The following is an 11,406-nucleotide window of genomic DNA, read 5'->3' on the forward strand; positions in this document are numbered from 1 at the left end:
GAGGGGGCATGGGGTTAGAAATGATGATAGAATGTGATGGACACTATTATCCAAAGTACACATATGAAGACATGAATGGTGTGAATATACTGTGTAAACAACCAGAGATATGAAAAAAACATGCTCTATATATGTTATATAAATTGCAATGCATAGTGAATTAAAATACTGTGTTGATCATATTTAATAGTAAGGTCTACTATTTTATTTTATTTTACTTTTTCTGCAGTCCTGGGAATCAACTCTAGGGCCTCCCGTATGTTAGGCAAGTGCTCTACCCCTGAGTTCTATTCTCAATCTCATATTCTAATTTAAAAAAAAAAAAAATTACTATGTACTATGCTTGGGGCTCAATTACATAGGTCTCTACACAATTTTTTCCTAAAACCCTCAGCAGTAGTTGTTTGAAAACTGGTTTTAAAGCCTTTTTCAAATGTTAGCTGCAGCTTAATTATGTAACTATATATATATATATATATATATATATATATACTTTTATTCACCTTTGTTTCAAAAGTTTTAGTTTTACAATGCAGAAGTAAGCTTCCTCATTAAACACATGTATTGAAACATATGTCTGGAGATAAAAATATAGAATGGAAAATATTTGAGGACTAAACCAATACACATAACTGGATTGTTATTACATATGTTTTAATTTCTAAATTAGGATACAAAACATCAAAGAAAATGAACTTCTGAAGATGTTCAATTCTTTTTTTCTTACTATATTATGGTCCTGGCATTTTACTAAACTGAATTACAGTTTGCCTTACGGTGATACAGGAAAAAAATTAAGAGCAACAAATAAGTTACAGGATATCACTACCACACACTAAACACATTTCTCGTCTAGCTGAGTGTCCTTTATAGTTTATCCAGGTGTGCTCTCAATTCATCCGAATCCTAAAGTTAACAGTAGGAATCAGCAAGTTTGTTTCCCCTCCCCCAGGCTTAAAATAAAATTATAGCTACAGGAAATTAACTACTCCATCAATGCCAACTGCTTCTAAAATTTATTTTTTGGTTATGAAGGTAATTTGGAAAGGTCTAATATCCATAAATCATCACTGTGCTTTATAATCCATTTTAAAAACAATTCTGTCTTTTTATGTATTTCACATGCCTCACTCCTATCCTAGTACCTGTCATTTTTTAGTACTGTGAACAATATAACTATCTCATTTGTCTTTATTTCTCCAAAGCTTTCCCCTTGTCTGTGACTTTCTCAGAACACAATGCCTGACAGTTTCTTTCTCTCCATAGAGTTTGAAGCCTAAAATTTCTATTACGTCATTACTAAGGCAGAACACAGGGGTAGCTGCATGCACAATTTTTAGAACAGGAAAGTGAATGAAAATCAACATAATATCAGCATAAGCTCAGTGATGGCAGGGCTTTTGGAAACATTTGCAACTTCTTCTGGTTTTCCTACATTAGACTCAAGTGAGTTATGAACTCCCATTTTGACCCCATATTCAGATTGCACAATCACATTGTTTACACATCCACGTTTTTACAAAATGCCATATTAGTAACTGTTGTATTCTGCTACCTTTTCTGGCCTCTACTATCCCCCCTCTCCTGCCCTCCCATCTTCTCTCTCTATCCCGTCTGCTGTAATTGAACGTTTGGGAATTGGAAACCACACTTTAAACTCACTCTCCTCCCCTTTTTCCCTTCTGTCATATTACTCATCATCTTCTTCTATTTCTCCTCCTCCTCCTCCTCTTCCTCCTCCTCCTCATACCTTTTATTCATTCATCATACACTCATGCATTGGTTCATTCATTCCTTTCACATATGGTGTTGGGGATCAAACTCAGGACCTTTGAAAGTGTGAAGCCAGCACTCTAGTGCTGAGCCAAAACCCCAGCACCTGTCTTTTTGATTTAATGACTGTTTATATGAAATTCAGAATCGCATTCTGCTATGGTTCACTGATATGTGGATTGACCTAGTCCTTGTTTTCTGGGAGACTTTTGGAAAATATACATGAATTATTAGCAGGTTGAAATGAAGAAACAAAGAGGAAATTCCCCGATTTCTTATTCTTGGATTCCATACTCTGACTCTGCCTACCTACTGTAAAAACTTTTAAACTCTTACTCCCCATTTCTATATCATTGCCAACAAGTGAACGTTCACTGCCCTACAACAAACCAGAGAACTCACATTGAACCATGTTTCCCCAGTAGAGACCAAGACACAATACTTATTAAAAAAATACCCTAGTTATGAATTAGTAGGTAAAGCTTTATTTGAGTGTTAAATGTGCTCTAATTATGTGTTTGTGTGTGTGTTGATGTGTGTGGTGTGTGGGTGTGTGTGCTTGTGTGTAAAACAAGCACTGAGCTGTAAAATAAATGCAGGATTGCAACGGCCTTCTTAAAAATAAGAAGCAACTTTATCACATTTGAAGCCCACTGAAGAATCTGCCTGATACTTAACCTACAATTAATTGAAATGTGAAAACTTCAGGCCTAGAAAAACAAAGCCAACATACATACTGAATCTAATCAGTCTGTCTCACCTGTTTTCTAATCAATCCTTTAAATAAACCTAAATTGCCAGCATAAAACATCAGTTGTTCTAAACGAGTGGACGGATGTTCCCCGTCATGGACTGTTTAAAATACATGGAGGATCCGGCACTGCTTGTTATCTAGAATGACTTCTGCCTGAACTACTATTGAAGAATGGTTGCTGATATACTGCAGTTCTTATACCAGTAAACTGGAATGAAGGTAATTTCAGGCTGCAAAGGAATAAATTGATTTTACTAACTGGTTTTTGGAAAACACTGCCATGAAAAATTATCAATATGTTCATAAAGGCATCTACATGTCTCTTCACAAGGGTTTTACACAATGGGGGAGGTGGTGAGGTCTGGTGATAACTGAACTGTCCAATAGTAGGTAGAACAATATAATGGGAATCAGAGTGCACATTCCGGTTTGAACTCAATCGAGGTAACATGGATTCATCTCGGTGTAATAGGCCTGCTTCTGGAAAACACATTGTAGAGCTCCAAAAGCAGAACCATTCTTTCAGAATACCATGTTACGTTTGTAAATAGATAGACAGATAGATAGACAGGAATCAAAAATCTGAAAACGGTCTGGAAGTGTACATTTCAATAACTTACAATGTCAGTAGTGGGGGATTAATAGCAGATCAAGAAGACTGTGTCTGCATGCGAAATGGTTCAATTTTTGAAAGAGTTTTTTAAATGAAAATGGACAAAAAATTGAAAGGGTTACAGTAAGTGTTGAGGAGTGACTTGGCAAAAGGAGCACAGAGGTGAGAAAGAATTAAGTAGAGTTCAATAGAACCAGGTATAATTTCTGTACACATGACTCCATGAACAGGAGCAAAGGGGACACTTAAAGAAATCATAGGACTAAGGAGAGATCAGGATTAGGAGGGTTTGTACTAGTCTAGAAATGCTGACCTGAAAACCAATTAAGTTTACAACTCCTTCTTTGGAGGAACCTTAGCTGTGCCGTGCTTTTCAAAAATGACTTGTCATAACTGATTTATGCCCATGTTAGCAACTCTTCTGAAATTACTTTGAAAGTAGACTAATGTGAGAGTTTCTCTTTAGAGATAATTCAAGTTACTTGCATAGGAAGTGGCAGCAGGTCTGGGGATGTTGTAGCTCAGTGGCAGTGACCTTGCCTAGCTCGGGGCTGGCCTGCCATGTACGTTCACCCCAAACACTTGCAAGAATAGTAAAGGGAGGGAAGGGAGAGAGAAAGTTGGAAGGGAGGAAGGCAAAGTTGGAGGGATGGAGGGAGGTAGAAAAGAAGGAAGAAGAAAAGGAGAAAACCCAGGAAGGGAGGAAGGAAGCAAGGAAGGTAGGAAATAGGGAGAGCACAAGGGCAGGGAAAGGACTGAGTCACTCAAACAAAAGGCAAGGGACACAAAGACCAATAGAGGCCATAAAAGCTGTTTGAACAGTTTAGTCAGCTTTAGAATTTGAGTGACATCAAACTGAATGTTATTATGACTGGATGGAATCTTCCTACTAACCCCGCCTTGGCCTGGCCTAAACCAAATCAAGGGGTGGGTGGCATGGAGAGGAATTCTCTCTGGCTGGAGTGGGAGGGACCTAAACCTGTGGCACATGAGGATGCACTGGGTAGGGAAGCGGACAAGACTCCCCTGATGGGCAGTTGAGCACAACAAGGCTCCTGGGAGCCTTTGATCATGGCTCCCACCGCCATACGCCCACCACCCACCATACGCTCAGCCCCTGAACGGGATCATAGTGGTCTGCTCCGTTGCCTGGTGCAGGTTGGAGTTCCTGACCAAACACCTGAGTGTCCACAGCCTGTGTTGGCCTGCCTGGGCAGGCTGTGGTTGTGGTGGCAAGAGCCAAAGCTGTCTTGGCGTGATGGAGGAGCCAAGGGCTGCCTCTCAGCCATCCTAGTGGGTGGTTCTGGAAGAAGCACCCAGGGTTGTGGCAGCATTGTCCGAAGACATGAAGCCAGGCCATCTTCCTTATGGCTTTCCTTGGGAGTTGGTGGTGTGTACAGCTCTTGGATTTTTTGCTGTTCTCTCACTTTTCTGGAGAGGTTTTCAGTCGGTTCGTAGCAGGCTTTACGTGGGAAGAGAAAAAAGGCTGGCTCTAAATCTTGCTGGACTTATTGAGGCAAAATGTGGACTTCTTGAAAAAGTGAGCCTTGTTGAAAAAGAACATGAAGGCTTAGAATCATCTTTAAAGGATTGCACGTTTGAGAAGGGTTCAAGAGAAGCACAACAGCTGGAGGCAACCGACGAAAAGCTGCATAGGTCCGAATCCAGCCATGGCGTTGAAATGCTCTTTCTAGAAGAAGAGCTCAAAGCACAGAAGGCTCAACATGGACAACAGGATGAAACGATGGCGCATCTATCAAGAAGGATACAGTCCCTCCAAGGTGAATCTGTATCCCTCAGATCACAAATAGCTGAAGCTAAAACAAACTGGAGACTCTTTCAAGTGAATGAGGAAGAACTGAAACTGGCAATCAAAGAGGTTTTGAATGAAGGATCCCTACTTCCGCCAACGCAGAGACCAACAATACATGGAGAAGCTGAAGCACAGAGGGAACAACGAGGTGTCCAATATAAAGCAAAAATCATATTAGAGGACTCTAAAGTAGCTGGAGAACAAGTTCTAAGGGACACAGAAAATCACATGGAGTCTCTGAGTGAATGCTTGCTGAAGATGAAGGATAGATCTTCTCCAAGCCTGGGAGCCCAAAGGGATGGTGGTCACCTGGAACTGGGAAAGACGAGTGAACCCGAAATTGGTGCTCACTTGGAGGATGAGTCCAAAGGAGCTTTGAGGAACCTGGTTTATGGTGATAAGCTAAAGGCCTCCTTAGAAATCTTGGAAGGAGGAAGAAATCAAAAATGTACTTTCTCATCTGAAGTGGAGAAAACCACAGAAGACCTTACAGAACACCTTAAAAGTCTGCAGACTGAACAGGCATCCTTGCAGTCAGAAAATGCACAGCTGCAAAGTGAGAATGAGACCCCACAGAAGAACTTTAAAGTCATGATGGAACGCTATCAAGAAAATATGATGAAACTGCACAGGAAATTAAGAGTGGAGGAAAACTACCGTGTGGAGCAAGAGGAGAAACTTTCCAAAGTCGAAGAAAAGATGAGCCATACAATAACAGAGCTGGAGACCTACCGAAAGAGAGCCCAATATCTTGAAGAACAATTGCAGAGTACCATTCGTTCCTGTCTGGGGAAGATTATTTCCTCTGAGAAAGAAGCAGATGCTAGGGAGTTGGCAGCTCGGATTGCTGAAAGAAACCTCAGTTATTTCAGGAAGCAAAATGCACGCAACAGACAAAAATTAACTGAGAAGGAGCTTAGATTTGAACTTGTAGAAAAAGATCCCTATGATGCACTGGACGTTTCCAACTCAGCAATGGGCAGAAAGCCTTCTCCAAATGGGCCCTCACTAATCGGTCACCCTTCATCTGAAAGGAGACCTCCTCATTTTGAAAAGAGTGGTCCACTCACACTCTCACCTTTCACTCCAGTGGGAGGAGGAAGAAGGTCAAGGGGCCCTGGAGAATCCTCTGGACCATGCGACTAGCAGTAAAGGAAGAGAATCCAGCTGTCATAAGTTCACTGATTTTCAGAGAGCACCTTCTCAGACTGGGCCCCTCTCTCCTCCAGGGGAACAGGCCAGCAGGCTGATGATCCCTCCGCCAGGCCAACCATATTCTTCTGATGCACGTCTTCCTCTACAAAGGCAAGATAGGTTTTACTCAAATTGTGGTAGAGCATCGGGACCAGCAGAACACAGAATTCCTATTATGCCTCCTTTGGACTCTGATGTGCCTGATTCACCTCTCCATGCTGAAAACCAAGCAAGTGGCTCTGACTCTGTGTTGGCACCTTTCCCTCCAGTCAGAGGTGCCTTGTTTCCAGTTGACCCAAGGAGTCAGTTCATGAGAAGAGGACCTTTTTTTTCCTCCACCTCTCCCAGGAAACTTGTCTGGGAAAATGGAGATTATTTTCCACCTGACCCGCCACCCACTCCATTTCCAATGTGAAGTGTCTATGCAGGGAGGGGGTTTTCCTCACAAAATCTTCCCCGAAGAGCTGGAATTCAGCCCTCTTCACCCCCATTCTGAAAGTACAAGTGAGTTGCCTGAAGGGTTCCTTCCACCTGCAAATGAGCCTCTTACTCAACATCCAGAACCAAACAAGAAACCTCATCCTGTTGCTCTCTCTTCAAATGTAATTTGACTTATCTCTCATTTTTAGTTTTTAAGTAACTGCTTTTACTTCAGTAATCGACTATACTTTGGCTCCAATTGAAGCTCAATGAAACAATAATTCTTAAGATAGTATTTTGTAAATAAAGATGGTTTACGTAAGAATCTTATGAGTAAATTATTCCTATTTTATGTTATTCCAGAGAACAGCATTTAATCTGATGAGGCCACTCTTACATAAACAAGAATGGGAGTTCTAGGTACTTGTAATCTACTGATGGAAATATCTTTTAAACTCCCAACAAAGAAGTGTATTTAGTATGACTGTAGCAATTGTAAAGTGACTTTAGGCTTAATGAAAAAGTGTCACTGATTTAGAGACTGGTTGGGCATTTCAGCTAGTTTTTCCATATCAGAATAACTAGAGCATGGGAGGACTAAAGGAGAGAACACAACTAAACATGTCAAGGAAACAGGAGATCTCAACTACAAAGAAAAATGAAGACCTCTTTTTTATATTGGTTGCTTAAAACCTTACATAGCTCTTGAGATACCATATTTCCTACATTAGAGTCAAGTGAGTTATGAACTCCCATTTTGACCCCATATACAGATTGCACAATCACATTGTTTACACATCCACGTTTTTACAAAATGCCATGTTAGTAACTGTTGTATTCTGCTACCTTTTCTAGCCTCTACTATCCCCCCTCTCCTGCCCTCCCATCTTCTCTCTCTATCCCGTCTGCTGTAATTTAACGTTTGGGAATTGGAAACCACACTTTAAACTCACTCTCCTCCCCTTTTTCCCTTCTGTCAAATTACTCATCATCTTCTTCTATTTCTCCTCCTCCTCCTCCTCTTCCTCCTCCTCCTTATACCTTTAATTCATTCATCATACACTCATGCATTGGTTCATTCATTCCTTTCACATATGGTGTTGGGGATCCAACTCAGGACCTTTGAAAGTGTGAAGCCAGCACTCTTGTGCTGAGCCAAAACCCCAGCACCTGTCTTTTTGATTTTATGACTGTTTATATGAAATTCAGAATCGCATTCTGCTATGGTTCACTGATATGTGGATTGACCTAGTCCTTGTTTTCTGGGAGACTTTTGGAAAATATACATGAATTATTAGGAGGTTGAAATGAAGAAACAAAGAGGAAATTCCCCGATTTCTTATTCTTGGATTCCATACTCTGACTCTGCCTACCTACTGTAAAAACTTTTAAACTCTTACTCCCCATTTCTATATCATTGCCAACAAGTGAACGTTCACTGCCCTACAACAGACCAGAGAACTCACATTGAACCATGTTTCCCCAGTAGAGACCAAGACACAATACTTATTAAAAAAATACCCTAGTTATGAATTAGTAGGTAAAGCTTTATTTGAGTGTTAAATGTGCTCTAATTATGTGTTTGTGTGTTTGTTGATGTGTGTGGTGTGTGTGTGTGTGTGCTTCTGTGTAAAACAAGCACTGAGGTGTAAAATAAATGCAGGATTGCAACGGCCTTCTTAAAAATAAGAAGCAACTTTATCATATTTGAAGCCCAGTGAAGAATCTGCCTGATACTTAACCTACAATTAATTGAAATGTGAAATCTTCAGGCCTAGAAAAACAAAGCCAACATACATACTGAATCTAATCAGTCTGTCTCACCTGTTTTCTAATCACTCCTTTAAATAAACCTAAATTGCCATCATAAAACATCAGTTGTATATCATCAGATATAACTGAACTGTCCATTAGTAGGTAGAACAATATAATGGGAATCAGAGTGCACATTCCGGTTTGAACTCAATCTAGGTAACATGGATTCATCTCTGTGTAATAGGCCTGCTTCTGGAAAACACAATGTAGAGCTCCAAAAGCAGAACGATTCTTTCAGAATACCATGTTATATTTGTAAATAGATAGACAGATAGATATACAGGAATCAAAAATCTGAAAACGGTCTGGAAGTGTACATTTCAATAACTTACAATGTAAGTAGAGGGGGATTAATAGCAGATCAAGAAGACTGTGTCTGCATGCGAAATGGTTCAATTTTTGAAAGAGTTTTTTAAATGAAAATGGACAAAAAATTGAAAGGGTTACAGTAAGTGTTGAGGAGTGACTTGGCAAAAGGAGCACAGAGGTGAGAAAGAATTAAGTAGAGTTCAATAGAACCAGGTATAATTTCTGTACACATGACTCCATGAACAGGAGCAAAGGGGACACTTAAAGAAATCATAGGACTAAGGAGAGATCAGGATTAGGAGGGTTTGTACTAGTCTAGAAATGCTGACCTGAAAACCAATTAAGTTTTCAACTCCTTCTTTGGAGGAACATTAGCTGTGCCGTGCTTTTCAAAAATGACTTGTCATAACTGATTTATGCCCATGTTAGCAACTCTTCTGAAATTACTTTGAAAGTAGACTAATGTGAGAGTTTCTCTTTAGAGATAATTCAAGTTACTTGCATAGGAAGTGGCAGCAGGTCTGGGGATGTTGTAGCTCAGTGGCAGTGACCTTGCCTAGCTTGGGGCTGGCCTGCCATGGACTTTCACCCCAAACACTTGCAAGAAAAGAAAAGGGAGCGAAGGGAGAGAGAAAGTTGGAAGGGAGGAAGGCAAAGTTGGAGGGATGCAGGGAGGTAGAAAAGAAGGAAGAAGAAAAGGAGAAAACCCAGGAAGGGAGGAAGGAAGCAAGGAAGGTAGGAAATAGGGAGAGCACAAGGGCAGGGAAAGGACTGAGTCACTCAAACAAAAGGCAAGGGACACAAAGACCAATACAGGCCATAAAAGCTGTTTGAACAGTTTAGTCAGCTTTAGAATTTGAGTGACATCAAACTGAATGTTATTATGACTGGATGGAATCTTACTACTAACCCCGCCTTGGCCTGGCCTAAACCAAATCAAGGGGTGGGTGGCATGGAGAGGAATTCTCTCTGGCTGGAGTGGAAGGGACCTAAACATGTGGCACATGAGGATGCACTGGGTAGGGAAGCGGACAAGACTCCCCTGATGGGCAGTTGAGCACAACAAGGCTCCTGGGAGCCTTTGATCATGGCTCCCACCGCCATACGCTCACCACCCACCATACGCTCAGCCCCTGAAGGGGATCACAGTGGTCTGCTCCGTTGCCTGGTGCAGGTTGGAGTTCCTGACCAAACACCTGAGTGTCCACAGCCTGTGTTGGCCTGCCTGGGCAGGCTGTGGTTGTGGTGGCAAGAGCCAAAGCTGTCTTGGCGTGATGGAGGAGCCAAGGGCTGCCTCTCAGACATCCTAGTGGGTGGTTCTGGAAGAAGCACCCAGGGTTGTGGCAGCATTGTCCGAAGACATGAAGCCAGGCCATCTTCCTTATGGCTTTCCTTGGGAGTTGGTGGTGTGTACAGCTCTTGGATTTTTTGCTGTTCTCTCACTTTTCTGGAGAGGTTTTCAGTCGGTTCGTAGCAGGCTTTACGTGGGAAGAGAAAAAAGGCTGGCTCTAAATCTTGTTGGACTTATTGAGGCAAAATGTGGACTTCTTGAAAAAGTGAGCCTTGTTGAAAAAGAACATGAAGGCTTGGAATCATCTTTAAAGGATTGCAGGTTTGAGAAGGGTTCAAGAGAAGCACAACAGCTGGAGGCAAACGACGAAAAGCTGCATAGGTCCGAATCCAGCCATGGTGTTGAAATGCTCTTTCTAGAAGAAGAGCTCAAAGCACAGAAGGCTCAACAAGGTCAACAGGATGAAACGATGGCGCATCTATCAAGAACGATACAGTCCCTCCAAGGTGAATCTGAATCCCTGAGATCACAAATAGCTGAAGCTAAAACAAACTGGAGACTCTTTCAAGTGAATGAGGAAGAACTGAAGCTGGCAATCAAAGAGGTTTTGAATGAAGGATCCCTACTTCCGCCAACGCAGAGACCAACAATACAAGGAGAAGCTGAAGCACAGAGGGAACAAGGAGGTGCCCAATATAAAGCAAAAATCATATTAGAGGACTCTAAAGTAGCTGGAGAAAAAGTTCTAAGGGACAGAGAAAATCACATGGAGTCTCTGAGTGAATGCTTGCTGAAGATGAAGGATAGATCTTCTCCAAGCCTGGGAGCCCAAAGGTATGGTGGTCACCTGGAACTGGGAAAGACGAGTGAACCCGAAATTGGTGCTCACATGGAGGATGAGTCCAAAGGAGCTTTGAGGAACCTGGTTTATGGTGATAAGCTAAAGGCCTCCTTAGAAATCTTGGAAGGAGGAAGAAATCAAAAATGTACTTTCTCATCTGAAGTGGAGAAAACCACAGAAGACCTTACAGAACACCTTAAAAGTCTGCAGACTGAACAGGCATCCTTGCAGTCAGAAAATGCACAGCTGCAAAGTGAGAATGAGACCCTACAGGAGAACTTTAAAGTCATGATGGAACGCTATCAAGAAAATATGATGAAACTGCACAGGAAATTAAGAGTGGAGGAAAACTACCGTGTGGAGCAAGAGGAGAAACTTTCCAAAGTCGAAGAAAAGATGAGCCATACAATAAAAGAGCTGGAGACCTACCGAAAGAGAGCCGAATATCTTGAAGAACAATTGCAGAGTACCATTCGTTCCTGTCTGGGGAAGATTATTTCCTCTGACAAAGAAGCAGATGCTAGTGAGTTGGCAGCTTGGATTGCTGAAAGAAACCTCAGTTATTTCAGGAAGCAAAATGCAC

This window comes from Callospermophilus lateralis, unplaced genomic scaffold (assembly GCF_048772815.1).
Source record: "Callospermophilus lateralis isolate mCalLat2 unplaced genomic scaffold, mCalLat2.hap1 Scaffold_138, whole genome shotgun sequence".
Classification (NCBI taxonomy): domain Eukaryota; kingdom Metazoa; phylum Chordata; class Mammalia; order Rodentia; family Sciuridae; genus Callospermophilus; species Callospermophilus lateralis.